Source organism: Equus quagga, unplaced genomic scaffold, assembly GCF_021613505.1.
Source record: "Equus quagga isolate Etosha38 unplaced genomic scaffold, UCLA_HA_Equagga_1.0 HiC_scaffold_367_RagTag, whole genome shotgun sequence".
Classification (NCBI taxonomy): domain Eukaryota; kingdom Metazoa; phylum Chordata; class Mammalia; order Perissodactyla; family Equidae; genus Equus; species Equus quagga.
The window spans coordinates 14,063-38,368 of record NW_025793648.1 but is presented as its reverse complement, the minus strand read 5'-3'; the positions used below and the strand labels follow the sequence as shown (position 1 = coordinate 38,368).

General features: G+C 42.6%; 1 long non-coding RNA gene across 1 annotated transcript; it reads left to right on the top strand.

Annotated features, from left to right (window-relative positions):
- Positions 1-14,699: 14,699 nt before the first annotated feature.
- Positions 14,700-17,876, top strand: LOC124232240 (uncharacterized). The gene is made up of 3 exons (XR_006886804.1): positions 14,700-14,758; positions 15,609-15,697; positions 16,979-17,876. It is a non-coding gene; the product is annotated as an uncharacterized LOC124232240 (long non-coding RNA).
- The last annotated feature ends 6,430 nt before the right edge of the window (positions 17,877-24,306 follow it).

Genomic DNA, 24,306 nt, shown 5'->3' with positions numbered 1-24,306 from the left:
CATAATACACGCACATGGTAAAAAAGTCTTGAGGCTATGAAGTAATTGTGGAAGTTCTCCCTTTTATGCATTCTCCCTCAATCTCTTGCTAATCTTTTTTCAGTTGTGTGTATTGTGAATATCTTCCTAATTCAAATTATATTTCACTTCCTCTAAGGTTTCTTTTGGTGAATAAAATTCTTAGTTTTAATAGTCAAATTTGTCGGTCTTTATAGAAAGTGCCTTCTGTGTCTTGCTTAAGAAATCTTTCCCTGCCCTGAGGTCTAAAGATATTCCCTGTACTTTCTACTAAGAATGCTGACGTTTCTATCTTAACATTTACATCCTTGAACTATCTATCTGGGTTTTTTTTTTTTTTTTTTGTAAACAGGTGTAAGGCAGGGAGATAATTTTATCTTTTTATAAATTGGTCGTTTTTCGCTCGAGCCAATCTCTTGGGGATGCATCCACCTGGGGCCACTTCCAGTTATCTCCTTGAAGTTTTTCAGACTTCTACATGTGGCATGAGTTAGCCACAGGGCCGATTTGTGGTAATTAATTATTAGGTCAAGACTTACTTGAGAAAGGCACGGTCAAGACAAATTCCTTTGCCACTCCATCTGCATGGCAAAGTTTGTCTCTGATTTAGTTTTATTTTGGAAGTAGAGCCATTTGGAGTCGTGGCTTTATGGGGAGACCCCGCATTAAGTTTCCCACATTTGGCAAGCCCTGAGTTTTATTTACTGACCCCATGCCAGCTTCAAAGCAGAATCACAGAGTTGTTAGGATTTAGCAGAATCCGCCAAGGTAGAGTCAATTTTGTCATTCTGTTACCTCCAAGGCTTCCTGATTTGGCTCTGATTGAGGGGACGTGGCTTGAATACCGGCTCCAACATCTTCTCGCTGTGTGACTGAACGGGGCAAGTTATTTAAACTCTCTGCACCCCATAAAGTAGAACCAAACGTCACACCGAGAAGACTTCCGGCACATCGCATCGCGTGCTTCCATTTTCTGTGCGTAGTCCTGGGGGACGCAGTCTGAGGGCCTTTGGGTTCAGATAATGAAGTATGTGAGTGAATTGGTTTCGTAATTTCTCATTGAGAAGCTTTGTTCTTCGTTAGTTACTTCACTTCTTAGACTCTTTAACTCTGAAGATAAAATCTCTATACAGTGAGAAATATGCAAAGCATAATGAAGACATAACACTTTGCACTAAATATTAGCATCAAAATGCATGTGTGTATGTGAGAGATAGTTGGAAAGAATGATTAAAATGAGGAAAGTAAACTAGTAAGGAGACATTTAACAAGTCACTGTCAGAGCAGGAGCAATCATGGAGAAAAAGAATACACAAAAGCCTACTAGTTCTGAACAATACCGGGCACTCTTCTGAGGTTTAGGGGCATTTACAAACAGTAACTGTCCACTCGTTCCCTCAGATGGGTAGGTGGACGGCCGCAGGGGTGCATGGATAGATGCAGGGTGGGTACGTGGGTGGATGGGCAAATAAAGAAGGAGACGCCGTGCCACACTGCTAAACAATATTCAAGTAAAGTAAATGAAAATCTTCACTGACAGGCTATTTAGAATACAAGGATAATTTACAAAGAGCATTTCTTTATGGACAGTATCCATTCGGCAAAAGCTAGTTTTCAACCCCATCTCATCTATCCTATGCCCTCCTCCTCAATATTAGTTAACTATTATTAGTGTTTGGATTATCCTTTCATTTAAAAAACATTTTGTGTAAGTATCTGGGAATTTTTGCTTCTACCTTTTTGGTAATTTTACATTTATTTTATTATACTTTTCCCACTTTTATTAAGCTTTTCCCACTATCTTTTCATTTTGAAAAACTTTAAACCTATGGAAAAATTGTAAGAACATTAAACTTATACTCTACACTTTTCATTTAGTTTTGCCAGTCTTTAACATTTTGCTTCATCCATTTTATCTCTCTACCCACATGTGCTTTTTCATGAACGATTTGTGAGTTAAATTGCGGACGTCATGACGCTTTACCCCAAGTACTTCAACATCATCTCCCAAGAACAAGGACATTCTCCTACATAGCCATATAAAAAATTATTCACTCAGAAAACTTAACATTGATCCAATACTCTGTCTAATATGCAGTCCAAGTTTAATTTCCCCAATTTTTCCAATAATGTACTTGGTAGCTATTTTTTAAAAGTCTCTAGTTCAGTCAAGGAGCATGCACTGCATTTACTTGTCATGTCTCTAGTCTCTTTTAATCTAGAATCACTCTCTGTTGTTCTTCTAAAAATCTTCAATGACACTGATATTTTTGAGATATTTTAAATTCTTTACTGTGGGAAATTTCAAACATACAAAAGTAGAGCAGATCGTACAAATGAATGGCCGTATGCTTATTACACAGCTTCAGCAAATAGCAACTCATGAATTATCTTGTGTGAAAATAAACACAGACCACCCAAACGGGAACAAGCAAAGGCCATTTATTCTGACCTTGCTATCTATAGTAAGGGAGTCAGCCACCGTCACTTGTGTTTATCAGAGACTCAAAGGCAGGCGAAGGAGTGGGAAAACTTTACAGAGGAGGAAAGAGAAGGCTTCAGGTACGCCTGAAGGAGGAGGCTGTTGGCATGGGGAAGCCGTAGCTGGGCTAAGTAGAAGCAGGGCATTATCTGTGATTGGTTAGAGGTGAATATTTGGGCTTCTCCAGTTGGTTCTAAGTTGAAATTAAGGGCAAACACTAGGGAAGCTATCACTTATTAATCAAGTCTTGGCCATTTGGTGTTCACTGCCGTAGAGTTTGTTTGGCTTCCTAGACTGAGTGCTGTGGACTGTGGGTCAGAGTTCCATTTTTGTCTTCGGTCTAGCCATTGCCCATTTGTACATTCGGTCTCTCAGTCCCGGCTCCTGGCCATCCTCTCATCGGTGAGAGGTTGACCGATTCAGGAAAAGCTAGAAATCTGGATCTGCTTAGAGATTGTTCAGTTGTCTTCACAGCCCACTGAACTGCAAGATCTTCTTGCCCTTTCTGTTGTATCACCCTGGAGATCATCTGATGAGGGAGTGACTGTGTAGAAGCATTTAAGACTCTGGATAGAATGCGCCAAAAGAAAATTCAGAGAGTTTTACTTGAGAGAATATTTTATTGAGTTTGAAACAAGCTGTTTGCAAACAGAGGGACTGCCAAACAACAAGTGGCTTGGAGTCCTGCCCTCAGCAGTCGCGGCTCAGTTTCTAAAGCGAGAAGGAGCAAGTGCATCGCTTTGTATTGTGACAGCCTCCTAGAAACTTAACATTCCTTTTAGGGTAGGAGTACTCCATAAGCTTACTTGTTTGTAGCTGATTAGCTAGGAAGCTGTAAGGTCACGCTGACATGAAAACTTAAGTCTTGGTTGAGGTCAGAGTCCGCCTTTCAGGAAAATCAGGCCAGTGTTAAGTTTTGGTTACGTGACTGTGAGCGTTTGGTCTAGGGGTATATTCAAACTGTGGACTCCATTTTGGTTTCTCTTTAACAAATGCGGTGGATCAGCGGCATGACCACTATGATAAAAAAACAAGAACAATTAATAATTACCGTAAGATGCTTTGGAACTGGGAATCCTAATCGCCCCACCCAGGCCAAGAGAACAAATTCCACAGGCCCTGAGGATCACTCTGAGAGGCAAATAGCTTTTTCCGTAAGGCGTTCTACAGCTTATTCCACCTTGTCCGTTTCATCGATCTAAGTACAACAGGAAGTATTAGCAGTGGCACAGACACCACCAAGACCAGTCAGCAAGAAATCTAGAGCAGGGCAACTGTCCATCACTACTCACGCCAATGAGTTGAGACTCATCTCTCCTACATCTAGGGCAGAGGTAGTATCATTAATAACTTCTGCCAGAGTTAGTGACAGGTTTCTTCCTATTTTCTACTTCTTTTCTTTTCTATTTTGTATTTGTCTTTTCTATTTGTATGGTTCTTCCGATGGGGCACTGCTCTGACTGTTCTCGTAAATGACGAGTCAGTAATTTCCCTGGGTAGTGTGCCTGAAAAAGCAAGAGTGGCCTCATTTTGGAGCTCATATCTGAGTCAGAATTTCCAGCCTTGGTGGTTTATAGAATTAGGATCTCTGTGCACAGACAAGTGTCAGAGTTTTATTCCTAAAGAGCGTGACATGTTGGTCTGAGACAAACAGGATCAGCCACAAAGGATGTAGTATCCAGTAGGGGTGCATGGAAATTCAGGAAAAATGACGTGAAGTTGGAACCAAGACCTTGCGTTAGCTGGGTTACACATTTGGCTCTCTTTTAGTCTCTTCTCAGTAGTATTTGGCCCATTGCTCTACGAAGGGGGTTGAATCCAAATTTAGAATTATCTTGGGTCAGTCAACAGGTTGTAATAATCGTCTGTCAAATCTCCTGTAAGCTTCTTCCGGGAGAGAGGAACGCTAGCAAAATCACAGATTGATGTGTTTAAGGTCAGTTGTCCATGATGGAGCAAATGGAAACACCATCAGCTGCAATACTGATGTTCTTATCATGGGGGTCTTGTGATGGATGGCATATCCAGCAGTCAGTATGACTGAGGGCAGTGGTTACTGTTCAAGATAATCTAAGAATGGCATTAGAATGATACATTCTGACCTAACAATTATAGTAAGCAGGGGAGAAAAGAAATAGGGCTATTATAGGTGGAGGACAACAAGGGGTCTGGAGAAAATGAGAAAAATGATTACAAACAAGCAGACAAAAAATGAAACAGGAACTAGATAGGTGTCTTGGTCCAACAGTGGACCAAGAACTATCTGTGGTCAGGGGTCATCTGTTTGTTCCAAAGGTCTGGGCCAGCTGTCTGCTTTCCAAGATTTGCTTCCGGGGGATCTCGGAGAGTCCTGAGTTTGAGGTCCCATATTGGAGTAGCTTTCCAATTGTGTGCAATTCTGAATAGTTTTTTTAGTTGTGAAACATGAACCCCAGTGTTGACTCCTTGGGGTTTCACTGCTTACTTGTCAACAGCACCTGATAAAGGCCCTTCCAACAAGATTCAAGAGCAGTTTTCTCCAGTATCTCTTCCAGTCGATGAAATCTCCTGGTGGAAGCTTATGAAGAGGTTGTTTAGGAAGACATTGTGGGAAGGTGGTCTTCACTTTTGATGACAGAGGTGGCTATAGTACGTGAGTCCTTTGCAATATTTTGCCACATCTGCCACAGTTGGCAGAGCCTAATGTAGTAGGTGAAATCTCTACATGCGTGGGCCTTCCAGTCACCAGCTCACAGGAAGATGAGCAGTGTGTCCCGGAGGGAGTAGACTGTCTGACCATAAGGGCTAGTGAGAGCGCCTTTGGCCAAGGGAGCTCAAGGGCTTTTGAAAGTTTTGCTAATTTTAATGTAAGTATGTGATTGATCCTTTCAAGCTTTCCAGAAATTGTAGTTTTTGAGTAAGAGAGAACACCTTACAAAGTCCTTTTATAATGGTTTCTGTAAAGTGTGTGTCTCAATCACCTGGTATTACAGTTGGGATGCCCCCAGGTTGCAAACACAAAATCAAGCAGCCTTTTAGTGACCGTAAAGGCTGTAGCTTTTAAGCAAGGAAATCTTTCAACTCATGCTGAGAACAGACATACAGCAAGTAAAACATATTCAAATCCCTTGGAGGGTGAAAGCTGGATGGTCCATCTGAAGGAGGTGAAAGGGCCCTTGAGGCTTTGGTTCCTGGCCACGTCACCTTTACAGTTTTTCCAGGGTTATGTTGTTGACAGGTGACGCATAATCTGAAAATAACCTCAGTTGTCTTTTAAAACTTTGTCCGTCAGTGTTGATTTAAGATAACCAATTTGTCGACTTCATGATGGATAGCTTCATGGATGAAGCCAGCTAATATCCATGCGAAATCATCTGGAGCCACCAAGTGGCCATCTTGAGAGAGCAGGAGATTATCTGACTGAAGGGCACAACCGGATTTTTGCATTCTTCCTTTTCAAAATCAGGGGCTAAATATTGACGTTTTATAATGTCCTCTTTGAGTCCCTCCAGAGATTTATCCTTTGAAGGCTCAGCTAGGATGGTAACTTTGGTTAAATTGGCTGGTTTGGTCAAACGATATGCTAGAGCATTTCCTTTCGCTTTCACATTCTCTCTTTTTACGTGGGCCTCAACCTGTATAAGAGCCTCTCTCTAGGAAGTAGGATTGTATCTAAAAGTTCCTTAACTTGTCCATGTTTCATGGGCTTTTCAGTAGAGATGAAAACCTCATAAAACATTTGTTTCCAAAGCATCCTCCTTTGTTTCTAAAGCATCCCAAAGTCATGTACTCCTCCCAAAGCTGGCCTGCTCTCAGTGGATACGTTGACTCTGAGGCCTTTGGCTAGTTGATAAGCTCTAGTAAGGCAGTAAGCTCTCCCATCTGGGCTGCTTTTTTCTCAGGTGTAGGACTGTACCCCAGAGGAGAGCTTCAATTAGTGGTGGCATATCCTGCTTGATAACCTCCCCTTGCAGTTTTGAGGTCTGACACATCAACAAATAATGTTAGGTCACGGTTCTCAATGGGAGCCTCTGATGAACCTGAGCGAGGCACAGAAAGGTCCCCGAAGTAACAAGGAACAAGCCTGAGTTCCCCCTTCTGGTAGGGGCAGATGAGTGGCAGGATTCGGGACACTGGAGCAGTGAATAGCAATGTGAGAGGGAGAATGTAACAAAACCTCCCGAGAGGTGAAAAGGCTGTTTGGGAGGTGCGTGTCCTCAGTCGCTGGAAATATCTGTGCTGCAGGAGGAACCATCAGGTCCGGTAAGAGCCTAGAACTGGTGGAGCAGAAGCATCCAGTTTTGCACAGGCAGCTGCTGCCTTAGGACAAGGGGCTGAGCCTTTGCAGCCGGGCCCAGGGTACGGCTCCGGTAAGCCATGAGTGTTTGATGGTTCCCATGGAGCTGAGTTAAAACCCCCAGAGCTTGTCTCGGTCACTCATGGAAAGCTACATAAAATGGTGTTTTGCAGCTAGGGATGCATAGGGAAGGAGGCTGCCAGGAGCACAGCTTAGCTGGGAGAGAGAGAACTGAGCTGCCAGGGGTCAGAGCAGCCAAGTAAGGCAACAAGCCAGAAAGGACAGAGTTAACCCTTTAATCCCTCACTGAAATGGTCCAAGCAGGAGGTTGAACCCAGAGCCTCCCCACGCTCCATTTCTCTCGCGGAACAAGGTCAGGTACACGAGTGCTGACATGGGGGTCACTCACGGCTGAGGGAGAACAAAAGGCTCCAGCAGTTTTGGGGACCCTGGGGTGGGCGGAGGACGGAGGAGGAGGGAGAGGAGGAAGAGCTTGGAGTGGGAAAGTCGTAGATACTGGGTCAGCGTGAGGAAGAGTGTCTTCGTGGCTTCCTGCCTTTCCTCCCCACAGCCCCAGCCCGTGAGGACCCCTCAGCAGGGGCTCCTGAAGAAGACCTCTGCCCAAGGCCTCAGATAGAGACCTGTGGCTGTCAACACTGAGAAGAGCTTGACGGTCAGCGGAGCTGAGTCCTTGACGGCAGCTGCCTTTGGGGACCGCAGTGCGCGGCTGGGCGTTCTCTGAGTGGAGTCTTATCAGTCGGCTGCTTTTTTGGTGGACTGTATTCTCCTGTTCGCAAGAGGTAAATGGCTTGACACTTTGGATGTCTAAAAATGTTTTAAATTCTCCATCTGTCCGTAGTTTGCCTGGGTTATATTATCCTGAGTTTTAACTAATTTTCTTTCAAAATTTTTGAAGCAATTATCCATTGTCTTCTGGCCTCTAACATTCCTGGAGAACTGAGATGCCATTCTGATTCCCATTCCTTTTCTTTTTCTTTTTCTTTTCTTTTTGAGGAAGATTAGCTCTGAGCTAACTACTGCCAATCCTCCTCTTTTTGCTGAGGAAGACTGGCCGTGAGCTAACATCCATGCCTGTCTTCCTCCACTTTTTATACGTGGGACGCCTACCACAGCATGGCTTTTGTAAGCAGTGCCATGTCCGCACCTGGGATCCGGACCGGAGAACCCAGGGCCGCCGAGAAGCAAACGTGCGAACTTAACTGCTGTGCCACCGGGCCGGGCCCCATTCCTTTTGTTTTAAGCCTTTATTTTTTAGAGCAGATTCATGGCAAAATTGAGCTGTGAGTTTCCATAGAGCATCATCTTCCCGCACACGACACAACACGGCCTCCCCCATGCTGCGCCAGAGTGGAACATCTGTTAGCAATTAGTGAACCTACAGCGACACATCACTGTCACCCAATGTCCATGGTTTACATTATGGTTCACTCTTAGTACTGTCCATTCTCTGGCTTTTAACAAGGTTATACTACCCGCTATTGGAGCATCACACAGAATAGGTTTCCATCCCTTTTATGTGTTAGCTTCTTGTTCTGTCTCTGTAGATGTTTTGCACCTTCTCTCTGTCCTTTAGTGTCCTGAGAAAATGCCAGTGTAATTTTCTTTTATCTACTGCATGGGGCAGTCAGTGTGCCTTCTCTATGTAAAAGCACAGGCCCTTTCAATTCTGGGAAATGTCTTCAACTATTTCTTTGATAATTTCCTCCCCCACATTTTCTCTGCTCTTATTTTCTGAAATCTCTGTTAGTTGATTGCTGTATTCCTGTGGTGAATCTTCTAGACTGTTCTTATATTTTTTCTTCTTTTTCTTTCCTATTTTACAAACCTTTTACTTTTTGAATATTCTTTTTTATAATCTATTCTTAGTTCATGAATGTAGTATCTTCTCTTATCTTTCAGAAGACGTGAATTAGCCTTTTGACGTTTTCTTCTGTTTACTACACTGCTTCTATTTTCACAGATTTCTTTTTTCTCTTTTACGCTAGAGAGTTTCTTGCAATATCTGCTTATTATATGTGGCTTTTTCTGTGTGAGAGCTGATCTCTAAAAAACTTGATTGGCAGGTTTGTGAGCAGGGGTTTAATCTTGTTGACTCGAGGGCTATGTTGTAAAATAATCTGTCTCAATAGTTCGCCAGCTTTAACCACGGCAAAATCACCTGGAGCTCAAGTTTCAAAACATAGACTACTGACCCGCCACCCCTCCCTGTCTTTAGAGTGGAGCCTTGTTCCGAAGCGTTGTTCATCACCCAGGAAACTCAGTGGGCAAGCCCTTTCTCCCCAATGTCAGGGTCAGTGTTTTTGTTTGTTTGTGTTTTCTTGAATGAATCAGTTTCACCTGAGAAGAACTGTCGACTTTTCTGCCTGTAAGGTACAAACCTGTGTCCCAGGATTCTGTGAGCAAGTGGGGACAGATGAGTTGTATTGATCCCCTTGTTTGCTCTTGGTCCTCTTTGCTCTTACAGCGCCATTGACCCAGAATCCAGAACCTTCTGGCTCTTCCAGTCTTTTTCAGATAGGCCTTTGGTCAGGCTCAGGAGCAGCATGGGGGTGGGAGGGCATCTTTCTGCCTCTCATATAGCCTTTCAGCTCATTCTTCTATGCTCATCCCCACTTTCAGAGGTACTTGATGCCTCTCATTTCTGAGGCAGATTGGGATTCTACAGAAAAAATCAGCCTTCTTCAAAGCTTAGCTTGCAGCTTTTTCTGGTCTTCATCAAATGCCACACTTTCATCTGCTTTCTAGCATCCAGTATATATATATATATATATATATATATACACGCACACACACACACACAATATATGTATACACACACACACACATATATATATAGCTGCCTTCTTTCCACCCATTCTTTATCCTTGTGCATTTATGTATTGTAATAATCTCTTTACTGTCATTTTAGAGGGATTTTGGCAGAGCGTCTGATAAATGCCGTGTGTTTCAATCTGTCATTTTTTGAGGCCTTTTGTGTTTCATATTTTGGATCTTGCCTCATGCTTGACGAATAGTTTGGTATAGAATTTGAAGTTTAAATAACAGAATTTAAAGTTTATGTAGAATTTAAAGTTTAAATAATATTTAAATTATATTTTATATATAATGCTAATGATACATGTCCAAGTTGGAACTCTAGAGTCCTATGTTAAACACTTCCAGTCTTTAAAAATGGGAGGAGATACATGAACCACGAAGTGAACACATGCCCTTAGAAGAAGAGCAATGCCCCTCCCGCAAGACAAAGTAAAATGGGGCATAAATAACTTCTGTAAAGGAAATTTTAAAAGGTTGAAATTTTGCATTACACCAACAGCTGATGATTAAGGGAAAGTAAAATAAAATGAAAATTGGGCAAGAGAATTAGACATGAGGGAAGAAGCAGCCCCACGCAGTGGGCAGCATGGTGCACAGGCCTGGGGAGCTGCCTGGATCGGGCTTCCAGAGAGGCTGGTCAGCCCTTTGCCCCAGCTGCCGCCTCTCATCCTCCAAATGGCTTCTGAGAAAGCCTGAGTATCAGCTGTGGGGACATACCTTTACCTCTCTGAAGCAATAAACATTTAAAACTTTAGCTCAATCAAGAGATTCAATTAGACTGCTGTAGGCAAGGCAAAGACTCTTTCTATTTTACTCAGCATTTATAAACTTCTCTTTTGTAATTTTTTTTTTTTTTGAGGAGGATTAGCCCTCAGCTAACATCTGCCACCAATCCTCCTCTTTTTGCTGAGGAAGACTGGCCCTGAGCTAACATCTGTGCCCATCTTCCTCAGCTTTATATGTGGGACGCCTGCCACAGCGTGGCTTGATAAGCAGTGTGTAGGTCCTCCTGGGGATCCGACCCAGCGAACCCAGGCCAATGAAGCAGAACATGCGAACTTAACCGCTGTGCCAGGGGGCTGGCCCCAGCATTTGTGTACTTCTAATGAATACTTCCCTTGTGGTGATCTGAAGCATAGACAAGTTAAATAGCTTCTCCCAGATTCAGTTTCCTGATGTGGATAAGACAGCACCCTGTTGCCTGACAGGGACCTGCAGCGAGAAAGCCCCCCAGAAATCCCAGCTTGTTGAAGGGGAGCAGGTAGTCTCCCTCCCAGACAGCCCCACTGCTCCTTGCCTGTCTCTTCTGCCCTAGGCAGGTTTTCCAGAGAGGATCGCTTTCTCCTGAGGGCATCCTCCCTGGGCGGGGAGAGACCGGAACTGCCCCCCCAAATCATTGCGGGGTGGGGGGAACCTTTTGGGAACTTGGAGGGACAGAGGGCCCCCAGGAGGTCTGCAGGTGAAGGGCGAGCTTTCCTGGCACTTGTAAGTGAAGGCCAGAGGTGGGATGCAGAGATGCACAGAGCAGTGCAGGCCGGTGCCCTGCAGCCAGCCTGGCCCAGGTTGGCAGAATGCCTGTCCCACCGTCTGGGTCGCTTCTCCGGGTGGCAGGGGACGTGCGAGGTCCTGACGCCAGCTGGAGATCAAAATGGGCAAGTGGCCAGAGCCAACTGGTATTCCTCAGAGGTCTTGAGAGCTGGAAGGCTTCAAGAAGGTCTTACTGGTCTAGTCAAGGCTACCCTGGTGGGTGCAGTATTTGGTGAGTGAAATCGCGTGGGTGCCCTGGGAAGGGCCCACTCTGATGCTACCACTGCCCTCATGCTCCCTCCTGCCCACATTCCCTGCCACAGCTGGTGCTGCCTGGACCTCCTGCCAGTGACGCTGGCTCTTTCCTCACAGCCTCGCAGGGCCTGGGATCCAGCTGTCTGGACCTGAGCATGCCCTCCCCCCACACAGGCCCAGTGGAGTCCACCTCCCCAAAACAGAGCCCCGAGTCAACACTTTGATCCAGGTGGACGGCAGCTTCTAGGACACCCTGGAGATCACCACCTACAGAGCGAAGCTACTCAGGGAAGTGACCCAATGGATTATCCAAGGGTTGGTCAAGTGGCACTGATGCCGCCAGGCCCGAAGCAAGAGGCTTGGGTGCGGGGGACAGGGCCTTTGTACAAGCAGGCTCCAGTGGGAGGGCAGGTTTGTTCCTCCCCCTCAGAACTCTTCCACAAAAACTGGAACCCTGACTCCTGAGCCGGGAGGATCATTTAGTATCAGTATATCCCAAGGGTGGACGACCGAGGACCGAGTTCTGCAAGTGGGAAGAGCTGTGGCCTCCCCGGCTTGAGGGGGTGTGCGATGTGGCTGTCACGTGCCTATTTTAAAATGTCAGGTCGCACGCCTTTAATTCTAATTTCGCTGTTCTCTCTTGTGCAGGGAAGCGCAGACCTGAGGAGGCCAGGAAAACCCTGGAAGCTGACTCTGGGACAAACAGAATGCTGTCGCCCACTGACTGTGAAGGCCACCGCCCACTGTGCAGGCGAGCAGGGCTGCAAGTCCAAGGTTGACCTGTTCCGGTTCTGGAAGTTGGAGAAAACAAGAATTCACTGGTCCCCGCCTTGTTTGGGCTTTCCTTGTTTATTGGCGCGCACAGATTTATTTCAGGGCTGATCACCAATGTAAAGAGACGGAGAAGCGCAGCTCTGTGCAGATGGACTGGAGGGGAAGTGCACGGTTTCCCTGGAGGTGGAGGTGGAGGTGGGGTGGGAGGGAGATGGGAGAATTGGCCTAGAGTCACCGCGACCCGGGCTCCATGGTGCCCCACTTTTTAGTTTTAATTTGCTCATCATTAGTGCTTTGTGTATCTCCATTAAAAATGTTTAGTATTTTGAAGTCATCAAGATATTTTCTGACATTGTATTCTAAGGAGAAATTTTGATTTGCCTTTCATAGTCCCGTAATACAATTGACATTAATTTTTTGTGAACAGTGTGAGATAGAACTTAGCTCCCTTTTCTTCTGTAGACACACCCTGTATGTTCCAGCATACCATTGCTGTGCTTGTGTGGTGCCGCCTTTGTCAACATAAAGTGAATATGAATACGCACATGGCATATTGTTATACTCTGTTCATTGGCACGTTTGTCCATTCTTACATCAAAACCATAATGTTTTAATTCCTGTAGTTTTATCATAATATTTGAAAACCTAGAGAAAGTCCTGATGCCTTATTCTTTTTCAAGGGTGTCTTGAATATTCCTCACCTTTTGAATATTCATATAAATTGCAGAATCCACTTGCCAAATTCCACTAAACAGTTAAAATTGTGGTTAGGATTCCTTGAATCTACAGATCAAGTTGTGGAGAATTGGCATGTTGTGGTACTTAATCTTTTAATGCATGAACTTGGTGTCTTTAGCCATTTATTTAAGTATTCTTTACTTTCTCTCAGCAACATTTTAGAATCTCTATATAAGGGCCTTGCATATACGTTGTTAGCCTTAACCCTTAATGTTTGCTATTTTTGATGCTTTTAAAGTAAAATTTTTAAAAATTCACTTTTCACTACTGGTACATAGAAATAAAATTTATTTGAATATACTGGTCTTTAATCCAGCAATTTTGAGCAACTGACATTAATTTTAATAATTTAACTGTAGATTCTTTTGGATTTTCTATATAACAAATTATATCATCCATAAATACCAGGAGTGTTACTTCTCTCCTTTAAATCTTTATAATTTTTGTGTTAGATATAAAATATGGGTGTAGAATCTTTTTCTGCATTAGTTAAGACCTCCAGTATACTACTGAACAGGGGTAATGACAGTGGGCAACCTTTCATTATTGCCAATAACAGAGGGAAAGCTTTCAACATTACACCTTTAAATAAAATGTTTTTGGATGTATGTAGAGGCTTCAGTTGACTGACATTTTATCATTATCTGTGCTTCCCGTTGTTTATTACATGTCCTACTTTGTAGCAATGACTGTTTTCCTTTGGTTCTACCAATTATTAGGTGTATGTAATTTAAAATTGTTTTTCTTTGAATAGAATCCTCTATCTTACCAAGTCTTCCTTTTTATCTGCAGTAATGTTTCTTGCCTTACAATCTACTTTGATATTAACACTTCTATCTGTTCGTTTGGGCGTAGAGTTTACATACGATATACTTTCTCGTACTTTTAACTTTTCTGTATTCTTCATATTTAGACAGATTTCTTTGAAAACCTGTCTATATTTCATTTTAAGGGAAGCATTTAGTCTCTTTTCAGTTGATGTAGTTATTGACCTATTTGAAGTTAACTCTTTGTTTGCTGTGCCTTTTCTTTTTTTTATTTTAATTTTTTTAAAAAGATTTTGTTTTTTCCTTTTTCTCCCCAAAGCCCCCCAGTACATAGTTGTGTGTTCTTCGTTGTGGGTCCTTCTAGTTGTGGCGTGTGGGACGCTGCCTCAGCGTGGTTTGATGAGCAGTGCCATGTCCGCGCCCAGGATTGGAACCAGCGAAACACTGGGCCGCCTGCAGCGGAGTGCGAGAACTTAACCACTGGGCCACGGGACCAGCCCCTGCTGTGCCTTTTCTATGTATTGATTTCTCCCTCTCTTTGAATTGATTTAATTTCTAAAATTTTTCTTCTGTTATTTTTCAAGTTATAAATAGGATTTTTATTACTTTACTGGTATCGCTACTTTATCAAAGTCTCAAGTTAATTGGTACTTATGCTTTTTTCCTAGAGAGTTCCTATTTACCTCTTCCTGACTTCTAGGTTATTATTGTTGTGTGCAGTATTTAAATTATACATATGTTTAAAGCCATTACATATTATCATTGTTTTATATGTCCTTTATTTATTTGGAGCTACCCACATACTTATTAATCTATGCCTCATTAATCCCTAATCCGCTTTTGCTTCTCCATCCTGTTATCTGGGACGTCCCCTGTCTTCCTAAAACATAGCCCTTGCTATTAACCTTTAGCTTGCTGTGTTAATGATGCATCTCAGGGGCTTTTTTCTATAAACGTTTTCATTCCTCTTCTGAAAGATATTTTTGCTTGGTATATAACTCAACTTTGTCCTTATATCTTTCAGCACATTAAAGCTGTCTTTCCATTGTGATCCAGCTTCCATTTTGGCTGTTGAGAAATTAGGTATAAGTTTGAGTTTTTCTTCTTTGATGTAATCTTTCTTTTTCTCTCTCTTTCTCCTTTCCTTTCCTTTCCCCTCCTTTTCTCCTTCTTTCCTTTCTTCCTGTTTTTCTTATTGTTTCCCCTTTCTGACTGCCATCAAGTTTTCGCTTCGTCTTTTTCTTTTTCATATTTTTGTGATTTTTTTATAATAATAAGTATAGGTGGGGAATTCTTTTTTTGTCATGTATGCAATCCATTGAACTTATTGATTCTGTGAAGTCATTCGTCAGTTTTAAAATTCGTAGTCATTTTCAATTCAAATGTTGCTTCCACCCGTTTCTATCTTTAACTTCTGGGATTATCATTATATCCATTTTAGAATTTTTTAGTATATTCTCATGTGCTCTCTCTCTCTTCTCTCTTCAAAATTTGCCTCTTTGGGCTTTTTTTCCCTTTCTTTTCTGGTATTTATCCTACTCACTAATGTTTCTTTATTTGCTTCTAAGATGTGCACTTTCAAACATGTCCACTGAGTTCTTAATATTATTTACTTTTCAGTTCTAGAATTTTTTATTTAGTTCTTTTCTAAATTTGCTTTGTCCTTTGAAAGCTGCGTTCTATTTCTCTGTCAAAACATTTAAACTTATTTTGTGTTTGCGTGAATCTAGTGAGCATAATTCTATGGAGCTAGTATTGGGAGCTCAGCTGAGCTGAGAGAGAGGTTGCTGAGCTGTCAGATGTCAGAGTAGCCAATTAAAACAACAAGCCAAAGAGGGAAGAGCTTAGTCTTTAATCACTCACTGTGACGGTGGAAGCAAGAGACAGAAACCGGCGAATAGACTGACTCCCCTCATTTTATTTTCTCCCATAGGGTAGCAGCACACTGGTCCTGGCCAGGTGACTCAGCACATACGTGAGGGTCATCACACTGTTGAAGGAGTCCAAAAAGCGTTCTGGCAGGTTTGTGGACCCTGAGGCTGAGGAGAGGATGAGGGAGAAGGGCCAGGAGTGGAAAAATTCGGGATGCTCAGTCAGTGTGCAGAAAATTGTCTTCGAGGTTCTCCTCTTCCCCCGTAAGGAGACCTCAGCGGAAGTGCCTGAGGAAGACCTCTGTCCAAGGCCTCAGATAAAGAGACCTGGGAATGGCAGCACCAGGGCTAGGAATGCAAACATGGAACGGCATGCCTAGCCAGATGAGGCCTGTCACATAAAGCCTTTGTAATTTCCATGGTCGGGCCTGAAAAATTACACATAGTGTCTTAGTCCGTTCAGGCTGCTATCACAAATTACCACTGACTGGTTGAACCAAACAACAGGCATTTCTCTCTCACGGTTCTGGAGCTGGAAGTTCCAGATCAAGGTGCCCAAGATCAAGGCGCTGGCAGATTCACTGTCTGGTTAAGACCTGCTTCCTGGTTTATAGACAACCATCTTCTCACTATGTCCTGTCCTGGAAGAGGGGGGGCGGGGGGTCTGGTTCCTTCCTCTTCTTATAAGGGCACTAATTCTATCCCTGGGGCTCCACCGTCATCTAAACCCAATTAACTAAAAGGTCCCATCCCCAAATGCCATCACATTGGGGATTGGGGCTTCAACATAAGAATTGGAGGGGACACAAACATTAAGTCCATCACATATGGGTTTTCAACAGGAGTTGGACTCCTCAGCTAGTGCCTAGTAATTCCGATGTCGGGAGTCGTTGCTTGTCTAGTACTATTATGGGTTGTTACTTCTGGTCTTGTTTATATTATTTTCTCCTTATGAGCCTATTTATCTTTGGCTATGAGCTACGTATTTCACTTTCAAAATTGCTTGTAGAAATAATTTGAGGCCTAAAATTATTTTCCCCTTCTTAAGGTGGCACCATCAATCTGGAATCTCCTTAATCCAATTTTAAGGACTCAGATTTTTGTGGGCCAACAAGAGAGCTCAAAGTTGGGTTGCAGCCCTTACGAGGGCTTAATTATTTCTGGTTCACTTTTATTTCTAAAATGTGGCTGTTCAGAGTCCCACTCCAAATTCCTGGGAAGGGGCTTACCGAAACGCCAGTCTCAGTAGGCTCTGGACTGAAACCTTTGTCCCCCTAACCTCTTCCATCTGCCAAAAATGTAAGGTAGCCTCTCATCAGCCTCTACTGGGTTTGCAAATGGCCGTGAGGCGAAGGCAGTTGCCAAATGTCAGGTTCTGCTCTCTGGATTTCTATTCTACCTGAGACCCTGGCCTATTAATTCTTCATTACAGCTGAGGCTCCAAAATGCCTGCCAGCAGATGTTTCTGTATAAAAACAGAAAGAGAAAGAGAGAGAGCTCACATTGCCTGGTTCCTGTATGCAAAAGTTTCAACTACCACGGCTTAAAGAAGACCAGTAGTCCCACAAGGTGGTTTTCATGTCCGTGACCCCAGTGTAGAAACTGTGCTGCTGCCTGTTCAAAGTTTCTGCTACCTGTTCAGTCTGCAGATCACTACCTAGATCACGAAGGCACATCATGATCAGTGACAACAGCGATCTGTCGGTGGTTACTCAGGGCATATCTGTTTTTCACGTCACACAGACGACAAAATGTGTTGTTTTGTTGCCATCTTGTCTCCCCCCTGAAATGGATAATCGAAAGAGGGAATTGCCCAAGAAAGATGGAAATGCAGCAAAGAAGTGAAAAGCGATGATGCGAGAAGTGAGCTTGGATGTGATTAGGAGACAGCTGAGCAGGGGTATGATGATGCTGTTTGAGACACTGTAGGTGTGTGACCAGAGGAGCTTCATGAAGGCGAGCTTACCAACATGAACGAGCCCAGGCTGAAGACATCCCAGGGGAGGTGACGCTGGTGAAAACTTGGACGTTAAGGGAACTCTGAAACATCACACGACAGTGAAAGTGCGAAGAATGCCATGTTGAAAGCTGATCAAAAGTTAGAAAGGACTAGGGCAATCCATCAAGTCATAGAAAATATACAATGCGAAGAGGCAAGCACTGTTGAAACTGCTCTTTTTTATTGAGGTAACGTTGCTTTATAGCATTGTGTGGATGTCAGGTGCACAGCATTATATTTCACTTTCTGTATTGATTACATCGTGTTCCCCACCAGAAGTCTAGTTGCCATCCGTCGTTGTACCCATGTGCCCTTTTACCCTCCCTCAACCCTGTTCCCCTCTGGTAACCATCAGTTGGTTCTCTGTGTCTATGTGTTTGGTTGTTTATCTTCCACACATGAGTGAAATCATATGGTATTTCTCTTTCTCTGTCTGACTTATTTCTCTTAGCGTAATACCCTCGAGGTCCATCCGTGTTGTCACAAATGGCAAGCTGTCAAACTACTCTTAATGTGATTTATTTTTTAAAAATCACATTTAATTCTCAATGTTTTTACTTACAGTATACTAAATAAATATCTGCCTTGCTATTTTTAAGTTTTCTATGTATTTTAAATTGCAAGTAAGAGAGTTTTTAATGTTTTGATGAAAAAATTTGGATGTCACTGGACAAGGGTATTTTCCCCATTGGTTGATCAGATTGCCTTGTTCAGTTTCAGCTTGCACAGTAGTTTTTCTGGTCCTGCAGCATCCTTCCAAGTGAGGATTGTGTGTGTCTGCAGTTGTGTCAATAATATTGCACCATAACATCAACAGTGCATTTCAACTGTGTAAATAATGAGAAAATTGCCCCATCTCTAATTATACAGTGCTCGGGCCTACCAAAACTGTCGAAGGTGTTCTTAATACTTTACTGCCTTTGGTATACACAGTTGTATTAATTATCTATGGCTGCATAACAACCACCCCAAACTTAGTGGCTTAAAACGACAATATTTATTATGCTCACAGATTCTGTGTGCTAATAATTTGTACAGGGTACAGAGGGAATGGCTTGCCTCTGCTCTGTGATGTCTGGGCTTAGCAGGAAGACCCAAAGGCTGTGGGATGACGACATGTGAAATCCAGTTTGTCGGTGTCACAATCCAGTGTACACATCAGGATAGATGCAGAGAGGGCTGATGGCCACTCTGAGTTTATTATAACCAGCGTTTCAATATATACATAGCTTACAGCTGTTAAACATACACAGGTGTTCTGGATGAAGTAATTAGCGAATGCCAAGAATTCTTAGTGATTTCTCAAGGAGCCCTCCCTTGGCCTCTGTTTTGATATTATCATGTTATTGCTGTGCTCCTATATTTTTATCTCGGAGCAGGCAAGGTCTCTTAGGCAACGGTCCCTCCTGCTCCTGACATCGATATCGTTTCTCCATTTGTGCCCCCGGGCGGCCGCCGGCTGGCTTAGGTTGCCCCCCCAGGGGGTCTTACCGGTCATTGGCTAACCGGCCTTCTCACCTCCCGGTCACAGTTTGTTGACAAGCTTTTTCCAGTGATTATTAACCCTTCCTGTGTCAGGGGCGGCTACGTAGTTCACTCTCATGTCTGGAGATTAATTCTGGCTATTGCCTGGGGAGCTTCGGTTCCTTTCCTCTTGGCTGCTACATGCGGTCTCTCCTCATGGGCTCTGTTGGACTTCCTCTCTGCAGGGGGGCAGTATTCCGCCATGGCAAGCCAACCAAATCTATCTCATGTTTTATGACCTAGCCTCAGAAGTCATATAGCACTATTTAGATTCTCCAATGGTGCAGATTAAAGGGAGAGAACATAGATCTCTATCTATCAGTGGAAAGAACGTTAGTTATATTGTAAGATGGGCATGTGGAATCAGATAAATGTATTGATGTGGCCATCTTAAGAAAACCCCTTCTGCTATAAGAGTGAAGCCCTTTATGCACCCTGATTTATTTCCTGGATAAATACCATAACCATTTTGAAATACATGTCACCAAGACCTGTTTCAAAAATTGACTTAAATTTGTTAATTTATGACCTCAGGGTCCACTCCCCTCTCCCCTGTTGAATCTTATTAGACATCATATCTCCTTTCTGAGAATCACGCATCCCTACCTTCTCTACAGACTATAAAATCAGTTCTTAGGGAGGACAGTTGTTTGTATTTGTGTCTAAACAAAATTTGTATTTTTAATCTATTAAGGAACCTGGGATGGTTGTTCCCAGTTTCTAGCTGGTGAACAAGACCCTTTTTCTTCTTGCTATACATATATTCGATGCAGCAAAGCCTTATTTTAAAATACTGAATTCATGTCTTATTGTCTATAATCTATGTTTTTCAACCAATAACCCTATTGCTTGCTGTTAATTTGCTTCTGGTTTTTTATTATGATGTACACACAATGAATATTCCTTTATGTTTGCCTTTCATAGTCAAAAGTCAGGCTCTTTTAGTGAATTTTGCCCAAAGTGAATTTTACACAAAGTGTGCATGCTTCTGCAAAGGAATTCATGTTTGCCTCTGAGGAGCAACTGTATCCTGATCTTCATTCTGGAGTAGAAGTCTCCTCTGCGACAATCTGGGAGTATGCTGTGTCAGTGGGTTTCTACCCAGCTGCACATTGGAATCACCAGTTCCAAGGCCCCATCCAACATTGGTTTAATCAGAAACTGTGAGTTCAAGTCTCGGGTACAGGTATTTTTCCAAGGGTCTTAGGAGATCCTAATACACAGAGTTGAGCCATACTGTCCTAGTCCTCTGGAATACTTAATCTGCACTTATCAGGAGTATTTGAAAATCACTTTACCTCTCTGACCATGAAACATTTACAAAGAAAAGGGATGTTCAGGCGTAGCAACCTCAGAGGCTTTTAGGGGCTGCAAAAGATGGTAGTTATGTGCCCCGTGCAGAAGCCTGGTGTAAGATAATATACAGGGATATTTTCTGTGATAAATTGCAGAGTGCTTGCTCCACCAAAAATCACTTAAATTCTTCTCTTCCTCCTTTTTCTAACATTGTAATGGCCAAACAAAACATCTCTGAAGCCAAGTTTGGCTCTTGACCCAGATTATATGGCGATTCAGATCTCTTCTATTTTTAATGCACTCCACAAATTTATACAGTTTCTTGTATTCAGGCATCGTTAATTCAGTTTAACACAGAAGGGACTTGGAAATCTAGTAAGAGAAATGTTGGAGCATACAAGATGGTAGTAGTGAAATAATAATCTTCGATTATTAGCCAATGGCATGGAGCACTTATGGGAGCCACCAAGGGGCAAAATTTTGCCTTGGCTGACACAATTGTAGGTAAATACTTTTGTTCTCGAACCCTTTAAAATGTAAATGGAAACGAATTTGTTTTGCACCCACTAGTTTTCTTGTTCATGCCAATAATTTATATTTTTTTCTGATTTTGTTTCATCACTAATCTGCAAAAAGGAAGCATAAAAATATCTAAACCCTTCCGTATCCTACATGCACAATTTGGAGAATTTCAGTAAATTAGGTTGAGGCGGGGAAGTTGCACATCGAGCGTACTACATTCTATGATTGCAAATGTCAATAAAGCAGAGATTTTTTTCCTGGCCATTCTAGAGCTGAAAAGCTTTCTGTGGTCATGAAAATATCTTGAATTCTGAGTTTGTTTTGCTCAGATCAGGACAATAATCTACACAAAAATTATGCCTCTATTCTTCTATTTAGCGTGTCAAGATTTTGTGAGCTACATAGCTCGTGATGATTCATTTGTGGGCGAGAAGAACACCACTCTGCCAGCCGAGTGATGAGTTGGGACACTGCTTTTGCCAGCCAATGCACTATGGTGGGGTGGAAAAATTTCCCTTCCCTTCCAGGTTCTTTGGTTGGTCTAATAATTACATATACATAAAACACGTAACAGGAGAAAAACATACCTAAGTTTATATGTAAGGGAGACCCACAAAGATATGAGACTCAAAGAAGTGACCGAAACAGGAAGCTTTTATGCCTTTTGGACAAAGAAACAATAAATTTGGGAAGAATTGACAAGCCAAAAGGGTTTGGGGTTGGGGTAGTAAATTGGTGAAGTAACAAGGTTTGTTTACACATCTGTCTCAGCCCTAAATCCCCTGTCTCTGGCGATAACGGCACCTTCTACCCTCCAGGTGCAGGGAGGGTGCCTTTCATGTGGGGGATTTCTGTGCTGCTTTCAGGGAGACAAAGGAGGGTCAAAATGTCTTTCTTTTGCTGGCTATTCCTCAAGTACCTTCAATTCAAAATAATACGTCAAGTGGCACATTGGGGTGTTGCACTCTGTTCCTCTTCCACAATCTGGGGTTAGCACAATAGCAATAGGAGAGTTCCGTGTAAGCCCCCAGCCTTCCCCGGCCTCAGAGGCCCGCTCTCTGTGTGCACAGAAGCTCTAGGGGAAGAGTTGTCAGAGACAAGGTTACCAGAAATCTTGAGTTCATGCTCCTGATAAAGGAGCCTCAGTGGTAACCAGACAGAGCCGTGGGAGCCAAATGGGAGTTGAGGTGCGTTTTCGATAACCACTTATGCTCGCTGTTTTTATACAGTGAGCTACTGAGTGGGGTAAATGTTCCCATAAAAGGCCATTCTTATAAAAATTTATCAGAATTTAAACCCTTCTGAGGTTGACCAACTTGCATTTCTCTGCTTAGTTCTGGACTCTTACGTGCCAGTTAATTACAGGAAACCTGAACTCTTCAACTGTGTGCCTCCACGACCAGTTCAAAGTTTTCATCAGAATGAAGTTTGCTTCACTCCATATAAATCAAACAGTTGAAGATTTCATGAGGAAAACGGACTCATTAATCTAATTAAATGGCTTGCCCAAAGTAAGAATTGCAGAACTGAGATTTGAACTCTAACATCCATGAACATTTTACTACTAAAATTTTTTGGTCATCGCAGACTGAGTTGAGACAATACCAGTAAGGCACATCATTTAGGTAGCTAAAAACAACCAATCAGCTTTAAGGAAATATCTTCTTACCAAGGATGTGATTGTCAATTCTTTCAAATCAGATATTTAACCCTCAGGCTTGAATTGTTCACTTGACATCTCTCCTCTTCTTGTTTCATCATTAATGTTTTGGGTACTTAGCGTTTATTAGTTACCAAGCACAGTTTTTATCCTGGTGGGAGGAAGTTGTAAAAAGAGACCAGGGATTCACACACGTAAGAACAAGGCAGAGAGAAAGCATAGAAAATAAAACCGTTTAAAGCCCACAGTCACATGTTGAAGTTCAACATAATAAAAGCGTTACTTTTCGCCAGAGGCATCAGTGCCAGGGGGGCGTTTTTCCTCTCCTCTCTGGATGGAAGTTCTAAACTTTTAAGTTTTCTCTATCACGCACGTAAAGCATTAAAGTGCCACAGCCCCCACACAGGGTGCTTCTTGCTTCTATTGTAATATCCTCTGGTATTGCTCTTGAAGACTTGTTATTACTACCTAAATGTTCACAGGGTTGCATCTTGTTTTTCCAGCCTAATTATAAGCTCTTTGATGGTTAATACTTCTCCCCAGCCACTGTAGTGCTTAATGGAGTGTGTTACCTGTAGCATGTGATCAGCTTGAGAAATGCTAGTTGAATAAAATAACAATGTTGGGTTTCACGTGTCATCAATTCTCTGTACTTTTGCTGTGGGCCTTTGCAAGTGTTACAAGACTGGCAGCTTCATCTAGATTGTAACCATCCCAGGAGTCCAGTGCTTCCAGTAGGAAAGAGGCAACAAGTACTCCTCCGTGAGCTTATGATTTTATCTTTTGTGTGTGGAATAACATGCTGGATAGTGGGGTAGTGGTCAATAAAATAAAACAATTTATCCTCCGTTATAAATAGGGGTCAGTCTTTTCAGAGGCTGCTTAGTGATTGTAAATCACCTGGAAGAATTTCAGGTTTGGAGCATCCTTCATCTAAGTTTCAGATGTCTGGCAGACTCCATCCCAAGGGATGAACGTAGAGAAAGAGACTCTTGCCTGAGAAGTGAACCAGTGGACTGTACCTTCTAGAAACCTAAATGGAATGATAGGTTGCATGTGTTTAGCCCTTAATAAAATACCTTAACATGGATTTTTATATTTGGTTTTCACAGCAACTCCAGGAGACACGTACATGCTATTTCTCCATTTAAAAACTGAGTAAGCTAAGGCTTTACAAAGTTAAATTACTCAGAATTGGGACCTAGGTCTTCTGCCACCCTAAAGCATTGTCACGCCACTAACCTAAGCTACTTTCTACATCTTGGGAAGATCTTATCTGTAAGGACCTCACCTCACGGCATCACCTTTTCAGTGTGTTATCGATCTAGCTACACCGTTTGCTAAATTTCTCCCAAAGGGTTCCTAGAAAGTTATAAAAATATCAAGGTAATTGTTAGATCACAAATATATTTATAGAAGGGAACCCAGGTAAAAGTCAGATACAGAATTTCTCTCAATATAGAGGAGAGCATGTTTTTTCTCTGAATCAGAAATTGAATGTATATAGTGGTTTCATGTTTAGCTACTCTGGTCACTTGGCTTGCTTTCTAAATCCTGTTCTCATTACTGTTAGAATAGTGACAGGAAATTCTGGATCTGCTAGGAGGATGTGGTGGGTCTAAGACTGGTCTCAGATAGTCTTTCTCAAATTTTGTTGTACATCGGAATCCAGGCTTTTTCAGGTCCGAATCTCTAGAAAAGGTTCTGGATAGCTGTTTTTAAAAACTTGCCAGGTGATTCTGATGCACTTTTTGTGAAA